This window comes from Phyllopteryx taeniolatus, chromosome 10 (genome assembly GCF_024500385.1).
Source record: "Phyllopteryx taeniolatus isolate TA_2022b chromosome 10, UOR_Ptae_1.2, whole genome shotgun sequence".
In the NCBI taxonomy this organism is placed as follows: Eukaryota; Metazoa; Chordata; class Actinopteri; order Syngnathiformes; family Syngnathidae; genus Phyllopteryx; species Phyllopteryx taeniolatus.
In genome coordinates, this window is record NC_084511.1 from 17,179,158 (window position 1) to 17,201,089 (window position 21,932).

Here is a 21,932-nt window from a genome sequence, read left to right on the forward strand (position 1 = left end):
GCAGCCGCCGTATTTAACAAAAGGGACTCGGCGCCGGTGAGTTTAAAAACAACCAACTTTGTTTGCCACAGTCAAAGTGACTTCATTCATTCATTCCCTTTTAGTGAAGCGCAATGAAGATGGCACATGTTCACTGCATGAACCATTGTCGTTTGGCCTATGAGGCAAAAGACAACCTTATTAAATACAGGATGAGCTGGTGATAACGGCGGGCGATTTAAATATGTCTGGTCATCCTGGAAGAGGGATTCTTCCATTTGTGATCAATCTCAAGGTTTCTTCCGTTTTTTTTCCACCACAAATGGCTTTTGGGGTTTTTCCTTGCCCAGTTGGGGGGTTTAGACCAGACTGAGGATGTCGCCGATCTTTGTCAACTGTGGCCCTGTGAAGTCTTTTGAGACTCGTGTGATTAAGGGCTATTCAAATAAACTTGACTTTTTTTACTTTAACCGAGCACATACGTTAGATTAGCACAGCTCAAGAGGCACAGTCAAGCCCATGACATACACATTTGGTGACTCGTGGGTAACAAAAAGTTTTTGTTGCTTCACCATCAGGTTTTTACTGAAAATGTTCCATTTGTAGATGTTTGACTTAAAAGGGCAATTATGAAACACTGATAAGGTTTGTCATATGCAGTAATGTGAAAGTAATGTGACTTCATGTTTGGGGCAGCGATGCAAAGAGCGACAGCTGACGTTGAAAGGTAACATGTTTACTTAGTCCACCATGACAGCATCACATACTGAGAGACAACCGACAATCCACGATCCTGGAAGATACATTCAGTTGTCACATTATGTGCCTACTCACAGCTTGCTAAATGGTAAAACATGAATCACAAGTGTATCAAATGCATCCTTCATGAACAAATTTTTGTCCTCTAGCTTGGTGTAAAATTATAATAAAAGCAGTATTCCACAGCAAATACCAAGTGGTGAAAACAGACCAACTTCTATTGATGTGGAAGGTTTTTTGTTCTTGACAGCTTTAAACCCTTTGAGACAAAGCCTCTTCATCTGTTTCAATGCAACTGAACTTTACACTGGGGATAACTCTGTAAGTGTATACCATTACTGTATATACCAGCATGGTGGCTGATTGTGTGTAAAAACATGACTGTTAGCCATTCTTTACGTTTTGCACAGTAACTGTGGTTCAACAAGTTTTAATTGTCAGGACTTAGAGAAGATACTGTATATCCCTACTCTGTTGTACCTTTGTACTATAACAACGCAGTGGTGTGTTGGTAACAAACATTTAGGTTTTTTTTTGTCATTTTGAAGGTAGCAAGATACACTTTAATGATAGAAAATGTACTTTCTATCGGCATGCCGTAATGTAACAGAAATGTTCATTTTCTCAATTGCTAAGAGAATTACTTCAAACTCTATTGGTGCTTGGGAATTGCCATTATACTGCAGTGTGTATCATTGCACCATAGATCAGCTATTCTCACACACTACTGGTTAAGAAATTGGAATGTCTCCATAGGCCCTTGACCCAAGCACAAGAATATTGATTAAGCATACTGTATTTACACAAGCATTTATGTGAATTATTGAGAATAATAAGAATTGAGATTGATATTGAGAATAATAAGAAAAATAAATATTTTAAAGCACAATAGCAGTGGTATGAAATCTTTATTCTGTAACAATATATTCCATCCATAAAAGGAGCGCTCTCTCCCATCAGCACAAGTGGTATCTAGACTACATCATGGACAACACATCTTACACGAAGTAGCTTACTCAGGCTCATTTAAGTATGAATGATTAATTAATTAAACACTATACAATGACACACAATTCTCAGTATATCGCTTATTGAATCCTCTACTGTCTCACTTGTTCTCAATCGCACCGCTGTTCACTGAAGGGTTCTTCGGGAGTCCTCATATGAAGTACAGCGTTGACGTGAAGTCATTAAGATCCTTCTCTACAGTCATAAATCAACTTCTGATTCAGTTGTTTGTGGACTCTCACATGGAGGTAGGTTACAGGGTGTAACTAAATCAAATTTTAATTAAAAATTAGTGACAGAGAAAAGACAAAGCTCCCAAATATAAAGCCTTCAGTATAATTCTGTTACTGTCAGACGCATTGAATCCAATTGTCATGCTTTCACTATGATTCTGAGGTATTTCCTCTACTAATCAGTAGAGACTAACAAATGCTGCATGACTCTGGCAACATCTACGATCATTAATATGCAGTCGTGCCAAGAAACTAGTTTTGCTCGTGGTTTTAAAAGCGGAGGAAGCGACGGAAAAGCAAACTGTGATGTATCGTGAATTCACAGCGCACAGCTTGACAACAGCTTGACAATGGCATTACTCACACACTTAGTGCCGATTGTTTCATTTCTATTCCCCCTGCAGAGCTCATCGGATTGCTCTCCCAAGAAACTTCTCCTTGGTGTCAAGATGCCATGCGACTGTTTCAGGTCCATTGAAGATGTACAACCCAAATTCCAATGAAGTTGCGACGTTGTGTTAAGCATAAATAAAAACCAAATCATGTTCAACCTATATTTAATTGAATACACTACAAAGACAAGATATTTAATGTTCAAACTGATAAACTATATTGTTTTTAGCAAATAATCATTAACTTGGAATTTTATGGCTGCAACGCGTTCCAAAAAAGATGGGACAAGGTAATGTTTACCACTGTGTTACATCACCTTTTCTTTTAACAACATTCAATAAACGTTTGGAAACTGAGGACACTAATTGTTGAAGCTTTGTAGGTGGACTTCTTTCCCATTCTTGCTTGATGTACAGCTTCAGCTGTTCAACAGTCCGGGGTCTCCGTTGTCGTATTTTACGTGCCACGCATTTTTAAAGGGAGACAGGCCTGGACCGCAGGCAGGCCAGTCTAGTACCCGCACATAATCCGTAATCTGTACATCATGGCTGGCCTCACCACTGTTTTATAAACTTTTCCCTTCATCCTAGCAGAGACTCTTCTGTCACATAACACACCTGACACCTTCCTCCACCCGTTCCAACCTGCTCGGACCCGTTTCTTCACTTCCTTACCACACTCACCATTGTTCTGGACGGGGATTAACCCCGCTCCTCAGAGCTGTGAGGCAGACGCTCTAACCAGTCGCCCACCGTGCCGCCTGAAATATAACAAAGAGTGAAAAATTTAAGGGGTCTGAATACTTTCCGTCCCCACTGTATTTTTAAACTAACAATTCATCTTTAAAATGGGCAAATGACGGTGGCAAAATGAGAGAAAATATACTTGTATACTCAGTGATGGTGAGAATGTGAGTGCGTGTGTGGTTGTCTATTTCTGTGTGCTCTGTGATTAGCTGGTGACCCAAGCTGTGTCTAGTCTTTCTGAAGTCAGTTGGGATAGGCTCCGGCTCCTCGTGACCCTGAACAAGAAAAACAGTCAGTAAACTTTCTGAGCTAGTCAGGGAGAATGGAGAACAGAGGCGCAGTGTCATTCTAATTTTGAAATGTGGGTGGCTACATTGAATTGTGAAATGGCAGCAAAATATATATTTGGTGTATCTATATCCTTATTCAGATACATAGCACACACTCTTAGATTCTTCAATGGCCCATCTAATACACCACAGGTTTTGTGAAAATCCAGTTAATTTTATGTGCCCTTACCTAAACAGGAAATGAATGTGAACAGTGAGAGATAAATAGACCCATACTACCATGGATCTCTATGGGGATCATTCCGCTACTCAGCTAAATATGAAAACAATCCTCACAAAATGTTCTTGGTAGATTGTTAATAGGTATCATTTTTACCAGTACTCATCTTGCATTCATGTTCCTGGAAAAAGTTTCATTCAGTCCCATAATAAAGATGGTCAAATTCAAGACCCGGCATGAGAGAGCATGTAAACATGAAAATCAAAAGGTCACTGTGGCTCAATTATTGCTAATTGTGTGCGCATCATAGATTCAACACACTTAACATACCGCAAAGCATCAACGATCAAAAGGTTTCCAGCAAGCCTTCAGCTGGCTCTGTGTGGGCTTTGCATGTTCTCCACATGAATTAGTTGGTTTTGTCGACATTTCCTGTTTCTGCCTACGCTTCCAACATGCTCAAGTAAAATGGAGCCGCAGGTGCAGTCAATCACTAGTTGGTGTCACCATTACTGTAAAAGTGATAGATTGCAAACCGTACGATTGTATCATCTCCACAAGATGACTAACAGGCTACATTTTACATATCCTCTCTAACAACAATACCCTCCCACACAAAACAAATGTCGAGGATGAACTATTTTCACCTCCATTACAGGTGTCAAACTCAAGCCCCAGGCGCCACATCATTTTATGTAGCCTGCGAAAGCAAATCATGTTCGACAAATTCCACAATTCTTGCTAACATCTGTACCAAATTTCAAATTGTCTTCTGTCATGAATAGTAATGTTGAGATTATTGCAAGCATCTTTTTTGTTACCAAATCCCTTTTTAGAGTAACTTCAACAATAATTGAAAAAACTATCCTTGATTTGAAAACTAGTTCTTCATCAATTTGTTGTTTATACATTATATCATAGGATGAGGCACTTAAACATTTATATGATTTCACAGTTATTACGGCCCTCTGAGGGAAACTGTAACTACAATGTGGCCCGAAAAAATGAGCTTGACACCCCAAACAAAATGTAGATTCAAAAAAAGGTGACATTCCTTTTCTTGCAGATTCAGAAAAGCTAGTCCATACTTTTGTAATGACAAGCAGTTCTACTCAGTGTTCATTTTCATCCAGTAAAATGTAAAAATAGAATTTATAGTCTTTCTCCACACAGGTAAAATTTATTTTATTTTTATTTATTATTATTTAACTGGCTACTTTTTATGGTGCTTGTTTATTTTGTGATTGGAGGAAAAAGCAACGTGTGTACTGGTATTCATCAATGCGTGTTTGTCTTTGGGTCCTGCATCCACTATATATATTGGTGAAATGTATTTTTATAGAACGTATGAGTAGTGTTGTACGAGTAATAATAGTGTATCTCGTCAGTTGTTCCGATTTTTTGTTTGATTGCCGAAAACTAGATGATCAAAATATGAGCAGTCATTTATTTCCTGCAGTTGCGTTCTCTCATTAACACAATTAACAACTACCTCTTGAGATGACAATTCATTTTACAAGAGCCTTAATTGCAAATGGTTGAGTGGATAAGGCACCATTTACAAAGCAAGAAAGCTCTGCTTTTAATCAGATTACACTTGCACTAGTCATTAAATTAAATGGCAAGTTGTGACGATGACGTAAGCGCCATACAATGGCAACAATCATGTCTACATTATGTAAAAAAGCAGCAAAACAGCAGACTGAGGGCATAAATTCGCTCAACACCAGCTGTCCAATTAGCTTTGTCCTGCTCTTGAACAGCCAACAGTGAAAGCTAAGTCTTCTGTTTCCCCCTGAAATCAGACTGCTGCACAGAAAGAGAGAGAGAGAGAGAGAGAGAGAGAGAGAGCTTCCAAGACATATATTTAGTGCACATTTTTAGTACTCACACTGTACATACTCCGCACATTGGGCACACTCATATCTCATTCGGGGGGGCGGTGGTCCAGTGCCCCTCCCTTTGGGACTGGCTCGGGACCTCCCTGGGTTCTAGGGGGTCGGTGGCGCCCTGCAGGACGGGCTCGCTCAGCCCCCACTTCCTCGATGTGCCAGCTCAGCAACTCCTTACACCAGTTGACTAACATGCATGTGATATGGTGTTCATTCACTAAGTTCGATAGACACACTATAGGCTTTAATTACTTGTGCTGGGATCACTAACACTGCGATTGGCTCGCAACCAGTTCAGGGTGTACCCCGCTTCCTGCCCGATGATAGCTGGGATAGGCTCCAGCACGCCCGCGACCCTAGTGAGGAGAAGCGGCTCAGAAAATGGATGGATGGATCACTAACAACACAGGTTATACTAACATCAACTCACAGGTTCTTACAGGTGTTTAGACACTAGAATCCCACCGCACCACTCGACAGTAGTACTGCCTTGCTCATTTTCCCACATCCTGTCCTGTCCCATTTCTGTCATCTCTTATCTGGTTCTTTTGATTAGTTGTTACATGTCCTCACCGGGTGTGTCGCGCCTCCCAAACCCCCCACCCCCCTCAATCTACAAATGTCTTTTATGTCTGTAATGTTACTTGTGTTCAAATATCTAGACTGTCTCACTATTGTTCTGCTGTGGTTCTCACCCTTAGTCCCCTTGTCCACTTTATACCTCTGTCTGTCCCCTAAAACCCTTTTCTGTCTGGCTGCATTTTCAATAAACATCATAATAATATTTTTTTTTTAATTAAATAAGAAAAGGGAGTATTTCAAACTCCCCTGTTGCACAGAAAAACTGTTCCAGCACAAAAGCATACAGATGCACCATTCTGCAAGGCCATGCAGCTGAACAGGACAGATAAAAAAAAATAAAAAGTCCACAGAAAACCTTCATTCACTTATTTTGGAACACTGTAAAGACTCACTATAGGAAACATAGTAGATATCAACAACACCATTCTGACTAGTTGTAATTACATTTTGAATAGTCAAAATTTTAGTCAAAATATCTGCAACCAAATTTTTACTAGTTGAAACGGCAGATTGAGATACTGTATCTGTAATTACATTTTGCCTACAGTCAAAACTGAATTAGTTATCTTCCACGTCATTTTGCCTAGGACAAATAACGTCACTTTTGCCATTCATGTGTATGGGATTCGTCATTACAGATACTGTATCTACGACAATATCTGCTTGTGAATTACAGATATCTGCAATGGAATTGTAGATATCTGTAACTCCCGTTTGAGATACTGTATCTGCAATTTGATATTGAATAGCAATAATTCAAGTTACAGATATCTACATATTGATTTCACCTAGTGAAAACTTGATTTAGGATATAAAGGGACATGTAGATACTGTATCTTGAATTGAGCTTAATTAGACATATCTTGAACTGGAATTATGACTAGTCAGAATCAAATTGTAGATATCTCAAACTGGAGTTCGAGATATGTACAATTCCGTTGTAGATCTCCATAATTCACATAGTGGATATCCGGAATTGAATTGTAGATATCGTAATGAAAAACCCCATACACATGAATGGCAAAAGTGATGTAATCTGTCCAAGGCGAATTGACGTTGACGACATCAGAAATGCTAATTGTGGAGAGGAAGAATCAAGTTACGGATATCGCTAATGTTCTTTTTGACTAGGCAAATTTGAATTACAGATATCTTCAACATTTATCCAGTCTCGCTCTTAAACGTTAAGAAGGCTTGTCATATTGCCCCCTAATTTAACACACTCTGCCTAAGACGTTGCAGAAACAGATTGTCCTGTAAAGATAATGAAAGAGCAGAGATTGTATTCAGGGATGCATTTCATCCTCTCCCACAATAATGCATCTCCAGAAAAATATTTATATGGATTATATTATTATATCTATTTTTTTAAACCTTTGAACAAACTAAATATGAGACCCAAGCAGGAATATCTGGGGTTACAGGGAACGAGAAGTTCATTTTTGTTGTGACAGGTATGGTGAGGAGTAGCGGGAGTACGGTGACAGGTGGCACAGTGACGTGCGTCACTGACAAATTTTGTTCAGAAGAACACGTATCATGTCGCTATCGTCAGGACTTGTCACTTCACTGTCATTGAGCAACAGCCTGTGTGGGAGTGAAGACCAATGCACATGCTTGCGTCGTTATCGGCCACGCTACAGTCGGAGGCGTGAGCACTGACTGGTCACGGTACAGTGGCCGCTGCTGTTCGCCAGTCATCACTTCTAAAAAAAATAAGATACAAGGTGACGACATTAAGAGCACTTCCTGCTGGGAAAAACAAATGTGCTCGTGTTGTGAGGCTCGCTGAAGCAGTGTCATGGCAGCCCTGATGTTGTTTGAAAAATGAACAGCTTCTCCCTGGTAAATGGCATGGGCTCCTGGCACCTCCAGAATAGGAGACATCTTATCTATCGCTCCCTTCTTATCACCCAGCCCCAGTGGAAACTTTTGCGAGAAGGCAGGTTGTCATATGACACACAGCGCTGTGACAAGCGGCAGATCGGAACAGTTTGCCACGCCACTGGTGGCTCCTAAGTAATAATACATAATACAACAGTACCTGTGGGCTCTTAGATAGTGCCAAGGGGAAATATGAACCCTGTGGTGATCCGTATCTTCCATATTAAAGAGCTGACCTTGACCACTGGGAAAAACTGGATTAGTCTGAGGCGGCCGCTGGATGGTGTTATGCTGTTGAAATGAAGAGCCTCTTCCTTTTTATGCCCTCGTCCTGGCGCCTTCTCTTTTTTTCCCACCCTCGCTCTCAATGTCTTGTTTTTATTGGCAGTGTTCATTGTGCTATTAAACAAAAGGAAGGGCTGACACACGAGTCAGTGGCCAGGCGTCTGCCAGCACAATGTAAACACTGCAAACACTGACTCCGCACCCAAACAAACGCACTCACATACTCACCAGTCAATTGCAAATGTGAGTTTTACATGCACCTACTCATACATGTCAGTAAACTTTAGAGTAAAGCTCTTCTATCATTCATCTGGAACTCCTTTATTGTCCAAAAGGGTTCAGGTGAACACTGCGACAGTCTGAATGGTCGTAACCTTGAAAACCGTGGTTTTTGCTCACATTAAATGCATTCTGAACACCAGTAATTGTGGAATGAAAACTGATAGTCTCAAAGGACGAAGGGCATTTTTTTACTAAATGAAGGGAAAGGTATTTACATCGCTGAATAGACTACGGCACATTGAATTGACCTTACATTAAAGGGTCACTTCACTCAATTCTCTTGTCCCACGTGAGGCATGAGTGCCCGCTTTCCCCCCGCCCTTTGTCCTTCCCTTCCCTTTCTCTGACTCTGTTCCGTTTCCTCTTTCACCGTCAGACGTTATCTCAAAGACCAGATCACTATGGCGACAATTAGTCACATCATCATCATCGCCCGCAATAGCATTTGATGGCTGTTTTTACTTTGGAGGGTTTGTCGAAGCGCTCGTACCTCACTGGTGCATCGCCAAATCTGCTGCGATGACGAAGGAGCAATGTTGCCATCTGTTGGATTGGTGTGTTTCCAGGCAGCCGGTAATACTGAAAAACATCCAGAGTCACTGTGACGACTAATGACTGTCAATCACACGTCAATTAAGACCTTCAGTTCCAAGTTAGAATCACACAGAGCCATAGATTTCCCTCAGTGCAAAGGTCAGCTTCCCTCCCCTTGAAAGCTGGCATAAAATGTAGCTCTTCTTCATGAAAGAGGCATACAGATGTGACTCAGGTAGCCTTCGACAGCAAGGAGAAAGATTGCAGCATCCATCCATCCATCCATCCATTTTCTGAGCCGCTTATCCTCACAAGGGTCGTGGGAGTGCTGGAGCCTATCCCAGTGGGTTTTCTCCGGGCACTCCGGTTTCCTCCCACATCCCAAAGACATGCGTGGTAGGTTAATTGACAACTCTAAATTGCCCGTAGGTGTGAATGTGAGTGCGAATGGTTGTTTGTTTATATGTGCCCTGCGATTGGCATCAAATTAAATCTGGAGCATTTGGGCTCACAACCGGGATCTACATTTATTCACTGCTTGTCATTTTACATCTTTCTTAATGAAAAGAGAGCTCTCATGCAGCATGTGAGAGATTATCTATTGGCTGAGATTCTGACTCAGTGTTAACATTACAACCTCTGCTGTCTGTTCCCTGGAGGCAATAATTACTTTTTTTTTTTTTTTTTATGTCCTATCGTTCACTGATGAACTATTTCATAGTCAGAAATAATGTTCCATGTGGTGGGCAGATCATTGCTCTTGTTTTTTGTTCCTTTCACTTTAATCTTTGCCAGGGAAAAGGGTGTTATAATGTTTACCTACATTATCAGGAGTTCTCCAGTAGACCGAAGATTTTTCTCAGCACTGTGACTGTGGTTGCAAGTGAATTATTGCAGTCTCCAAGTAAATAAACACTTCATATCTTATGGTGTCTTCTAACATTAAAGCCTGTGGCTGCTTCTTATCTCGCTGTGTTATTTTGATCTTTATGCCTTGCGTCAATATTGAAAGCCACTGTTACCATTAACAGTTAAAGGTGCAGTGTGTAGTGTTGAAACTGCTAGCAAGATTTGAATGTAGACTCACTTCGCTACTCCCTCCCTCTCCCGCTCCCCTCTGACGGAATCCATGTCCCTCACAGGTGTGGACACGCAAGTCACAAGCTGGCTTTACCGTTGTCATCTTGAAACAGCTTTTTTGCCATTTTCATTATGTCTTGTTCACCAGCAAGTAAAAATAACAGATGTTGTCATATTGAATATAAGTGGCAAACTATCTTGTGGCATTATAGTTAAAAAGTTATTAGCATGAACATTACATTTCATTATTAGCCCCATTTAGCAACAACTAATTTTGATAAAAGTTATAAATAACAATGCTCCACATTGTAGTGCAGTGGCAATGCCTGGTGAATTTAGATCCTTTGTTGTTCACAGTTGCCCACAGGTTCGAATGTGAGTGTGAATGATTGTCTGTTTATATGTGCCCTGCGATTGGCTGGCAACCAGTTCAGAGTGTACCCCACCTCTCGCCCAAAGATAGCTGGAATAGGCTCCAGCATGTCCGTGCCCCCAGTGAGTATTCAGACCCCCTTAAATTTTTCACTCTTTGTTATATTGCAGCCATTTGCTAAAATCATTTCATTTCATTTTTTTTCCTCATTAATGTGCACACAGCACCCCGTGTTGAATTGTTGAAATTTTTGCAGATTTATTAAAAAAGAACAACTGAAATATCACACAGCCATAAGTATTCAGACCTTTGCAGTGACACTCATATATTTAACTCAGGTGCTGTCCATTTCTTCTGATCATCCTTGAGATGGTTCTACACTTTCATTGGAGTGCAGCTGTGTTTGATTGTACTGATTGGACTTGATTAGGAAAGCCACACACCTGTCTATATAAGACCTTACAGCTCACAGTCAGTGGCGTAGCTAGACTTTTATCATTGGGGTGGCCAGGGGGTGGCCAAGGCTATTTCAGGGGGTCACAGACTATGACAATGTATTTATTTCTCAACCAATAAATTGTAATCTGAGTCTCTAAATGTTACAATGTACATACTACGCACACAAAAGATGAGGTTTGTGCGCATAAAGTTTAGTATCAATGTTTACAACACAATGTACACACAAACACAACAACTGCAACACTTTTTAAATAATCACAGAGTAACCCGCTCACACAGTTATCCACTCACACACACACACACTCACGATTACCCACTCACGGGTACTCACACACACACACACACACGAGCGATTCACTCACTCTCTCTGTCCACCTCAGCGTTACCTGATTTGCTTCTCTTTAAAAATAAGTTATATATCTTGTCACTGTCTTTTCATTTCTCAACGGACCCTATGAAAATAAATAGGCCAGTTTTGTTACTTTTAGCATCACTGACAATGTTATCAAATCCCCACTTCAAGCCTAAAAAAATGTCAGGGGAACTAGACCACTGTAGATGTAAGTTTAATATTCAAACTTTCAGCTACTCAGTGGTTCCCAACTGGACCCAAAATTTAGCTTAGTCATTAAGTCACAACCGAAATTTTCGACATTCTTTAGCAACTAAAATGTATTTCTCAAAAAAATAGCCCAGTAATACAAAAGCCTGAAACATGAAAACAGTTTATATATCCATCCATCCATTTTCTGAGCCGCTTCTCCTCACTGGGGTCGCGGGCGTGCTGGAGCCTATCCCAGCTATCATCGAGCAGGAGGCGGGGTACACCCTGAACTGGTTGCCAGCCAATCGCAGGGCACCATTCGCACTCACATTCACACCTACGGGCAATTTAGAGCTGTCAATTAACCTACTATGCATGTTTTTGGTTTGGGATGTGGGAGGAAACCGGAGTGGCCGGAGAAAACCCACGCAGGCACGGGGAGAACATGCAAACTCCACACAGGCGGGGCCGGGGATTGAACCCCAGACCTCAGAACTGTGAGGCAGACGCTCTAACCATATATATATATGAGACTAAGATAGAACTTTTTGGCCTTAATTCTAAGCAGTATGTGTGGAAAAAAACAGGCACTGCTCATCACCTCTCCGATACAGTCCCAACAGTGAAGCATGGTCATGGCAGCATCAAGCTGTGGGGGTGTTTTTCAGCTGCAGGGACAGGATGACTTGATTGCAATCGAAGGAAAGATGAGTGCGGTCGAAGGTTCACCTTCCAACAAGACAATGACCCTAACCACACAGCTAAAATAACGAAGGAGTGGCTTCAGAACAACTCCGTGACTGTTCTTGAATGGCCCAGCCAGAGCCCTGACTTAAACCCAATTGAGCATCTCTGGAGATACCTGAAAATTGCTGTCCACCAATGTTCACCATCCAACCTGACAGAACTGGAGAGGATCTGGCAGATGATCCCCAAAATCCAGGTGTGAAAAACTGCATCATTCCCAAAAAGACTCATGGCTGTATTAGCTCAAAAGGGTGCTTCTACTAAATACTGAGCAAAGGGTCCGAATACTTAAGGCTACAGAGTATGCTTCAAACGGTCTGTGGAATATGATACGTATGTAAAAAGAAAATCCACCGTTATCCATTCAACTTTTTTCAATATTGCTTATCGTCAGGGTTAGAGGAGGAACTTATATTACACTTTCAAAGTACTGTATTATGCTCCTTAATGTCCAGATAAATTTGTTTCCAAGCCAAAAATAAAAAATCTAGACTATTTCCATTTCATACTGTACAGGGTGATTGAAAAGTAACTCCCTATTTTAAAAGACTTATAATTTCATCATATGTTGTAATATTTTTCTCAAATTTTTTTGTGTATGTTCCATGATTAAAGGAGCAAGTATATTCTATCAAACCAATGACTTTGGAAGAATTTGAAGAGCGAATACGAGAAGTTATAACTTCCATCCCACAAGAGTTCCTTGTGAAATCAGTTAATGCGGTTCCCAGGCGGCTTTTGAAACTGGTGGCTCATGCTGGCGCCCATATCGAATTTTAAATAAAATTCCATGCAATACACTTTCTTCTCATGTTCATTTCTTGTAAGAATTATAGTTCACAAATAAATTACAAGTACTTAAAAATATGGAGTTACTTTTCAATCACCCGGTATATTGAGATATACATCAGCTATATTTGGCTGCATAATGTAGCACTCTGCCACAGGGTAAACAATCCCTAACCCTCCAATTCAATTAAAAACATGTCTTAAAGATGTGTCAGATTTTCTGCGTTAAAAATAATTAATGTGTGTACTTTTGTCCGTTTCATTATTTCTTCATTTGGAACATGTATCCATGCACAAGCGTTTTCCTCTTCATAATTTACATTGTAAAAAAAAAAGGAAATTAAAAATACCTGTTTGCACTCCATATGACCTCCCAGCAAGCAGCAAGCGTAGAAATATTGTCTTGATACCAACAGATAAAAATGGTTTATGACTTGTCTTTCAATTACTGCTTTATTTTCCATGCTCCCTACCTCTGAGTCAGATTTATGGATGTTACCATGACAGCGTTGCTTTGATTGTTGATCCCCTATTGGTTTATGTTATTCTTCGAATCCACTTTCCTGCCACTTCATTATTATGCTATTGTTTTGGATGCAGCTGGTATGTAATTGGGGTTTGTTAGTACGTTGTAAACATTCATTGTATTCTCTTGTACTGGTTTTTTTTTTCAAAGTCGGTATGCTTTATATATTGCGTGCGTCCATTGATCTCTTAGTTTAATTGGTATCATTTAGAACAGTTGCTGTTGTCTTTGGTGACTGATCACACCATATCACCACTCCCAGCAGACCAGCAGGATTTAGATCCTAACATAGACAGACTGTGCCATTTGTTAAAGCCTTTCCCAAACCTTAAATATCTGCCATACGAGAGATCCTCAAGAGTTCATTGATCCTCTCAAGTACATTTACCAATCAGAGCAGGAGGAACGGTGCGTTATGATCAGCAAGCACATGGAAAGCGTCCACCATCCTCACTGAAGAGGTCAGAGGGAAGCAGCTACAGTATCACCACAAAACACCGCATGGCGCAAAATCCACACATTAATATTGATGAGATGGAGTTCATGCTATACCGTATCTATAACCGAAAGAATATAGCCCGATTAAGTACGTCCACTGGGGTGGCGGTGGCTATTAAGCCTCTGGCACATGCAGTCTATTGGAGTAAGTCCGAGGTATTGATAAGGGCATGCATTGCTGTTGGATAGAGAGGGGGAGGAAGTAGTCATCCACTGAGTTGCAGTGTAATTAAAGTGCAAGGATAGGCGCTTGTGGGTTTCATGCTGTCTTTCTCATTGACTTTCATCCACGCAAGAGCAAGGTCACCAGCAAGGTGTTTAGAGTAACAAATTGTTGGACTGGGCCTTGATAATCTCCAAGGTTTTTAATGGATCTCAGATCTGTTTACCAAGTGAGTGCACTTCACAAAGTCATTTGGAAATTGTTTTAACCTCTAACGCAATGATAGAACTGGAATTGGCTTTTTGATCAATGACATCAGTGGTTAGGTTGATATATTCAATAAGCACAACCTTGAGCCTCATAGAATTACTGTGTGTAAATGTGCCTGTGTGTAAATGTGTCTGTGTGAATTACACAGAGAGGTGGGTGCTCTCTTTGTATTGTACTCTTGCATTTTACTCTCTTGTATTTTACAGAACACATTTTTTGTATTTTTAATAGCTTGCGTCCAGCTGTGTAAAATTTTGACTCCCAAATCAAAATAAAAAATGCATGAAATAAAGATGGATATAATAATTTGGTGCGTTGAGCAATTTATTAATTTATAAATTATTGGGATTGTATGGAATGAATTGTCGATCAATCTTGAAGCAACTGAGGCGAAATGGAATGCACTACTAGGCTGCACCCACCTGAGGCAGTGTTGATTCATCCATCCATCCATTTTCTGTACCGCTTATCCTCACTCGGGTCGCAGGTATGCTGTCTTCAGGTGAGAGGCGGGGTACACCGTGAACTGGTCACCAGCCAATCGCAGGGCACACAGAAACAAACAACCATTCGCACTCACATTCACACCTACGGGCAATTTTGAGTCTTCAATCAATCTACCACGTATGTTTTTGGGATGTGAGAGTAAACCGGAGTACCCGGAGAAAACCCACGTAGGCACGGGGAGAACATGCAATCCAATCATCCATTTTCTACACATCTTATCCTGGGAGGGTTGCAGAGAGCTGGAGCCTATCCCAACTGATATTAGGCAAAACACTGCAAGTCAATCACTGAGAAAATGTTGAGACAGACAACCATTCACTCTCACATTCACACCATCACTGAGTGGGACTGAACCCAAACTGCCAGCACAGACGTCAGGTGACTGAATCACCACATTAATGACAGCTGTTGATCCATTCTCAACTAGTTTGCTTTCTGAAAAACATCATGAAAACATTTCTGCTTCTTGAAATAAATATATCTCCGTTATTGATTCATCGATGATTGGTACACTGAATCATGCTGTTTGCAAACCTCAAGTATCTAAATAAAGTGACCAAAATACATCATACACAATGCAGTGCAGTTCTGCCCAATGCAAAGTGGAACCAGCATAATAAACCTGATGAAATTAGAAAATAAGTATGATTTATTGTTGGCTAAAGGCGGTGTATTGGTTTACTCGTCTGACTTCTGTGAAGGTAGCCTGGGTTCAGTTCCCACTAAGTGGTTGTGTGAAGGTGACTCTGAATGGTTGTCTGTCTCTACAATATATGTTCCTGTGATTGGCTAAAGACCAGTTCAGTGTGTAGTCTGCTGGGATAGTCTCCAGCTCCCCGCAACCCTGAACAGAATGAGCAGTGTAGAAAATGGATTGGTGTACAGTGTTAGCTACAATACTGTGCAAGGCACAGGCTACTTTTTAGTTATGTTATTTCAACCTTGATCCTGCAGTGGTGTTGCATGACACATGGATCAAGCTGGGGTCCAGAATCATAATGGGACAAGTAAAACACACATAAAGAACAATTAGGTCTCGATGGAATAACATTCCAGTTATGCACAGTATGATTATTACAGCTTTGTTAAAACAACAAATCTAATGCTGGCGATACTTTGCACAATACTGAATGTAAAACTGGTGGAGGAGGAGGCAGATGCACTGAGTTGGCGTACTTTACTGTACCGTCTTGTCATGTGTAAGAATTTATAGTGAAGCCTGGCAAAGGAAACTGAGAGTTTGGAGGAGGAGGAAAGCGACCCTGGTCTCTCTGGGCCTGTAATGTTTCCTCTACTCTCCTCTCTGGCATTAATGGTTGAATTAATTGGATTGGACGTGCCTGAAGACACGACCAGCCTCCAGATTTGCTGCCAGCAAATCTCAACAACCAGCATCTTAAGCTCAAATAAGCGCTGCGGTCATTACCACTCTACTAATTTAAATAACTCCCAAGTGTAAAGTCTCTCTTTGTTTGGATAGCGCCTTTCTCACATCCCTGTGCAGTGTGCCAAGACACATGCATGAAAGAGAGGAGAGGAGTGGTCGACGGGGAAAGAAAGATGACTTCCTCTCAACCCACCTTTGGTGAGTTCATTCTTAGAGTTACAAGTCACATTTGTAAAATGTCAGTTAATACAGTACACACCTTATTTGAGGAGCCAATAGCTAATAGTCACTGATATTTAGAGCTGAATCAGACTAGACTGACACTTACTGGAAACAGAGGGAAGAAGAATGAGCAATACAGTTTCATAAGTATTTAGCAAGGGCTGTGACTTGTTACGTCGCATTGACGCTCAGATGCAATTGGGAAAAAGGTTTTCAGTCTTTTAACGCAGGATTCTTTTACCTGCTGCCATTTCTGTCATGAGCTGTGCCCTGCAGTACCTCTGTTGGAACTCGAGTGGCGCCCAGGACTTCGTCCAAGCCTGCTCCGTCTGTGCCTGAGGGAAGGGTTCACACCTGCCTACAGCTGGTCTGCTATGCCCCTTACCTATCCCAAGCCGCCCTTGGTCCCACATACCGCCCTTGGACTTCATTACCGGCCTACACCCTTCTGAAGGTAACATAATTATATATAAAATTTTCACTATTATCGATCGATTTTCTAAGTACGTCCATAACATTCCCCTTTCCAAGCTTCTTTCTGCCTTGAAACTGCTAACCTTCTTGTTCTTCATGTTTTCAAACTCCACGGTATCCCCATCGACATCGTCTCGGACCGAGGTCTTCAGTTTTCCTCCCTTGTTTGGAAGGAGTTCTGTAAAGCGGTGGGCGCAGCAGCCAGCTTGTCTTCCGGGTACCACCCTCAGACCAACGGCCAGACAGAGCAGGCAAATTAGTCTCTGGAATCAGCCCTTTCCTGCGTAGCTGCACGCAACCCCACCTCCTGGAGCTCATTCCTCCCTTGGATTGAGTACGCACACTACTCCCTCACCAGCTCCACCACCGGTAGGTCTCCATTCATAGCCTGCTATGGTTTCCAACCTCGATTATTTAAGGAACAGAAGCATGGGGTGGCCGGCCTTCACGGTTTTACGCATCCTCGATGTGAGGCCCAGGGGGAGGGGTTACCACTACCTGGTAGACTGGCAGGGGTATGGTCCGGAGGAGCGCTCTTGGATTTCCCGGAAGCTCATCCTTGATGACGCCCCTCTTTCAGATTTTTACGCGGCTCAAGCCGGGCAGGACGGCGGGAGGTGTCCATTGAGAGGGGGGCACTGTCATGAGCTGTGCCCTGGAGTACCTCTGTTGGAGCTCGGATGGCGCTTTGTGCCCCCTTCGCTCTCTTTCTCTCTCCCAGGTTAGCTTCCCAGATTTCCAATCACATGATTTTTTTTCATTCGCTTGTTGTCTCAATCTATGGGGCTCTTGTGTGACAAGATTTTTTGTGCAACTTCAAAGGACCCACTGCTCCATCAGAACTTGAGCTGCAGAAGATAGTTGGCAAGTCTCTTCTTTATGTGATGAATTTGGGACTTCCATCACCAGCGGGTGGCACTAGTGATGGGCACGGCAGTTCTTTTGAGTGTACGGAATCATTCGAATCATCCATCCATCCATTTTCTGAGCCGCTTCTCCTCACTCGGGTCGCGGGCGTGCTGGAGCCTATCCCAGCTGTCATCGGGCAGGAGGCGGGGTACACCCTGAACTGGTTGCCAGCCAATCGCAGGGCACATAGAAACTAACAACCATTCGCACTCACAGTCATGCCTACGGGCAATTTAGAGTCTCCAATTAATGCATGTTTTTGGGATGTGGGAGGAAACCGGAGTGCCCGGAGAAAACCCACGCAGGCACGGGGAGAACATGCAAACTCCACACAGGCAGGGACGGGGATTGAACCCCGCACCTCAGAACTGTGAGGCTGACGCTCTAACCAGTCGGCCACCGTGCCGCCAAAGCTTACAGCACCTGGTATTCCCAGGCGGTCTCCCATCCAAGTACTAACCAGGCCCACCCCTGCTTAGCTTCCGAGATCGGGCGTTCTCAGGGTAGTATGGCCGTAAGCCACATTCATTCGAATCAATTCATTAAAAAGATTCGTTCATCGAATCGTTCTGTTCTTTTTTCACAAATTAATTCAAGTGCTTCCTCATTCATTTAATGATCCATCCCTGAGGTTCACGTTCACTCCACACATTCACCGAATGACTATGCGTTGTTGTTGTTGTCATGTACTGTGAACTAGGAAAGGTAGGGAAATTATTAAAAAAAAAAAAAAAAAAAAACTTCGGCTAAATTATCACCTACCTATCTCTCTCTCAGCAAGCTCTCGAACACCCGGCTTTGGTTCTGATTCGTGAACATGCGTGCAGCGAGCTCAGCTACCGAACATCCTTCCACGTCCGCTTACGTCCAGTTAGGCTCTTGCCAGCCGGCGTGACTTTTCTGCATTCCACCGCGGTGGACAGCGTCGCTGACACCAGCTCCCGCCAGCCGGGCTGCCTGCTCAATCACCTTACTGTTATTGTCATCTGATTAGTGGAAAGCGGCTTTGAGTGTCTTGAGAAGCTCTATAGAAGTTTAATGTGTTGTTATTATTAATATTTTGAAATAAAAAGTCCCGCCCCCGCCTGCACGCTGGCTGCTCATTGGTCATTTGCCGAAGATTCAGAAGTGAGTGACAGAACGCTTCAGCGGTTCCATTTCCGCTCCCAGCCGACTCGCTTACCTGGCGGCGGGTGGCGGCCAAGATAAAAGAACGAATCATTTCATAAACTGATTCGGTTCAGTTCGTTCACTAAAAAGGTTTGTTCTTCTGAATGAAACGTTTGCAAACACTATTTGGCACCCAGTTCTCTACCATTTTGGTGCATGAGCACAAAGAATGCAGTATTGTTATGTATAGCCACTCGTCATTCTCAGCTTACCGTATTTTTTCCTTTTTGCTTTGGCGTGACAAACTTCCTTCTTCACATTTTTCTTCAAGAAGATTGGAGAGTATTTGTAGCCATCCAATATAATATAGCTACAAGGCAGGATACTTCCCAGAAGGCACACAGTTCAGTCCAGAAACAATAATTGACTTTGTGTCCACAGCACAGATTCGCAATGGAGATGCAGATGGATCCAGTGGTTTTAGCTCATTTTGAAATTCACTAAGCAGATTGTTTCCACATTATTAGATACGCCTTCGCATTGAACATCACAACATCTGATCAATATACAATCATTGGAAACAGCTGCATCATACTGATGGCTGTTTCTGTTTTGCTCCTTCTTTAGGCTTAAAGAAACCAAAATATTAATATTACCTTGCAATATGAAGCAGGGCATTTCTTTCAGACTGCAAAAAAAGACCCACAAAAAATAACATAAGGAGCCTTAATTAGTAAATTAAATGCACAAACTGTATTAAAATATAATATGTGCCGTGATGACAGCGGTTCAAACTGTTAAGTCATTTCATGTTTGACTTCAGAGGTTCCCTATCAAGGGTTCATACCTCTCCGACGGTGTCAATTGAAACTAAGCATTATGTCAAGGCAGAATTCTGAATACAGTTCTTTGTATATGGATTGTGCAGGTGTACCGAATCATATGGCGCACGAGTATACCTAACGGTATTTTAAAACATATGCTGCTGCTTTGACTTGTAAACAGTTTTAGGTTTCTTGACTGACACATATACATTTTCTCTCCTGCATTTCTGTCCCTGTATCCAAAATGTAACTTAAAGCTTGAAGATGATGATTGTTCTCGGTGCTGGATTGACTGTCATGAGTGACTGGATTCAAAAGTGCAGCCAAACGCACATACCTGTATGTACAAGTCAGTCTGCACCACTGAATCATCCCCCTGGGTACACCATATGGGTGACGTTGAAAGATATATTGCTGTCATTTGTGATTCTGTCTTTTGGAAGGAAACAAACAAAATGTGCAGCCTCGTGCAATAATGGAATAGGTCAGATATGAGCCTTTTATCCCATTAATGTGGCTACATCAGGATGTGCAGCCTTCATTTTCAGACACCCCCATCCTCCTGCACCATTTCCTCTGCCGTTGAAGAGAAGCTTCTCTGCGATGCTACACTACCATCTGGTGGGGAAGCCACGGGCAGACTCACTCAAGACAAACGTTCAATCCGCCTTCTCGCTCTCCCTCCTTCCCTCTCTCTCCCCAGACTGATTTATCTGTCTGTCACTGATGACATTGTATAACTGCTGGGTTTAAATTAGCAGCAGTCTGATAAAACTCTATAAATGAATCAAATCTCCTTGGGCTTAAAGTCTTCTAATTAGCTGACCAAATATATTGGAGTGCAGCAGCAGTTACAAAAGCACCATTTATATGGCTCCAAGTTGACACATACCTAAGACAACTTCTATTTATGATGGAGGGTGCTTGTTTGGATAAAGGAGACTGCTTAAGTATATGGCAGCTGTTTGACTTCGCCAAAAGACAGGAAAACATATTATGTAATGCAATTAGGCATCATCATTAATACCAAGCAAATGTGCCAGCAAGAAGCCAGATGGGATGGCTTTATATAACTGCCAAAAATTGACAAATCAAAGAATCATGGTCACCCTTTCCTGGCAGGGAGCAAAATTCCCAGACACACACACACATGCAGGGACACAAAAAAAACGTAACTTATGATTGTGTTTGTGCACTGGGCCTAGATACAATTTAACAAATTGCTTTGACATAATTGTAATATTGCTTCCCGTATGTCACATTGTTAATCTATATAGCTTGGTTTACATTTGTCTCCCCTGGATGGGGGTCAATCACTGGGGAAAGTGCTCTCACACAGATTCAGTGACTTAAGCCTGCATGCATAAAGAAGATGGAGAATAGCTGTAAGCACTTTGCATGTGCCATTTGCATAATTCCCTTCATTTGTGTTCATTTTTTATTATGCCCAAAGGATATTTTGATCTACAGACTATAGACAAGCACATGATAAGTATAATAGATACACTGGATTACTAAAACAAATATGTTAACAACATATGTTGCATAAATTAAGACCCATTATCTTAATGTGGGTGCGTTCTTAGAGACACTGCTGCATCCCTAAGGACAAAAGCAGAAGTGTGATAAGCAAGACGGAGAGGAATTTAAGCAGCGTCAAAGAGATGTTTTCATGTGTTTGTATGCTCTATTAATGCCTTTATTATGTTGGATGTGGTGGCCTGCTCATGTTAATTAAGACATGTTTTTCAAGGTGACGACTTCTTCTTGTTTAATGACACCTCCAAGAAGGCTGTAGAGAAGAGCTATGTATGAGTAAATATTGCACTCTGTGGAACTGTGTGTGTGTGTGTGTGTGTGTGTGTGTGTGTGTGTGTGTGTGTGTGTGTGTGTGTGTGCGTGTACATTAATTCCAATCGATGCATTGGTGTCCTGGGTATACGAGTATATGTAGCATGGTTAC

The 21,932-nt window shown here is 41.8% G+C and overlaps 2 long non-coding RNA genes and 1 pseudogene across 3 annotated transcripts; 1 reads left to right on the plus strand and 2 right to left on the minus strand.

Annotated features, from left to right (window-relative positions):
* Positions 1-797: 797 nt before the first annotated feature.
* On the minus strand, positions 798-19,212 carry LOC133485179 (uncharacterized). Of its 2 annotated transcripts, none has more exons than XR_009790631.1 (3): positions 18,798-19,212; positions 9,044-9,132; positions 798-7,808 (listed from the first exon to the last, which is right to left on the minus strand). It is a non-coding gene; the product is annotated as an uncharacterized LOC133485179 (long non-coding RNA). The 2 variants fall into 2 exon arrangements; XR_009790632.1 differs by lacking the exon at positions 18,798-19,212 and adding an exon at positions 14,959-15,675.
* LOC133485180 (uncharacterized) lies at positions 17,104-18,785 on the plus strand. Its single transcript, XR_009790633.1, has 3 exons — positions 17,104-17,495; positions 17,707-17,847; positions 17,949-18,785. It is a non-coding gene; the product is annotated as an uncharacterized LOC133485180 (long non-coding RNA).
* Positions 18,447-18,555, minus strand: LOC133485315 (5S ribosomal RNA; annotated as a pseudogene).
* Positions 19,213-21,932: the final 2,720 nt, after the last annotated feature.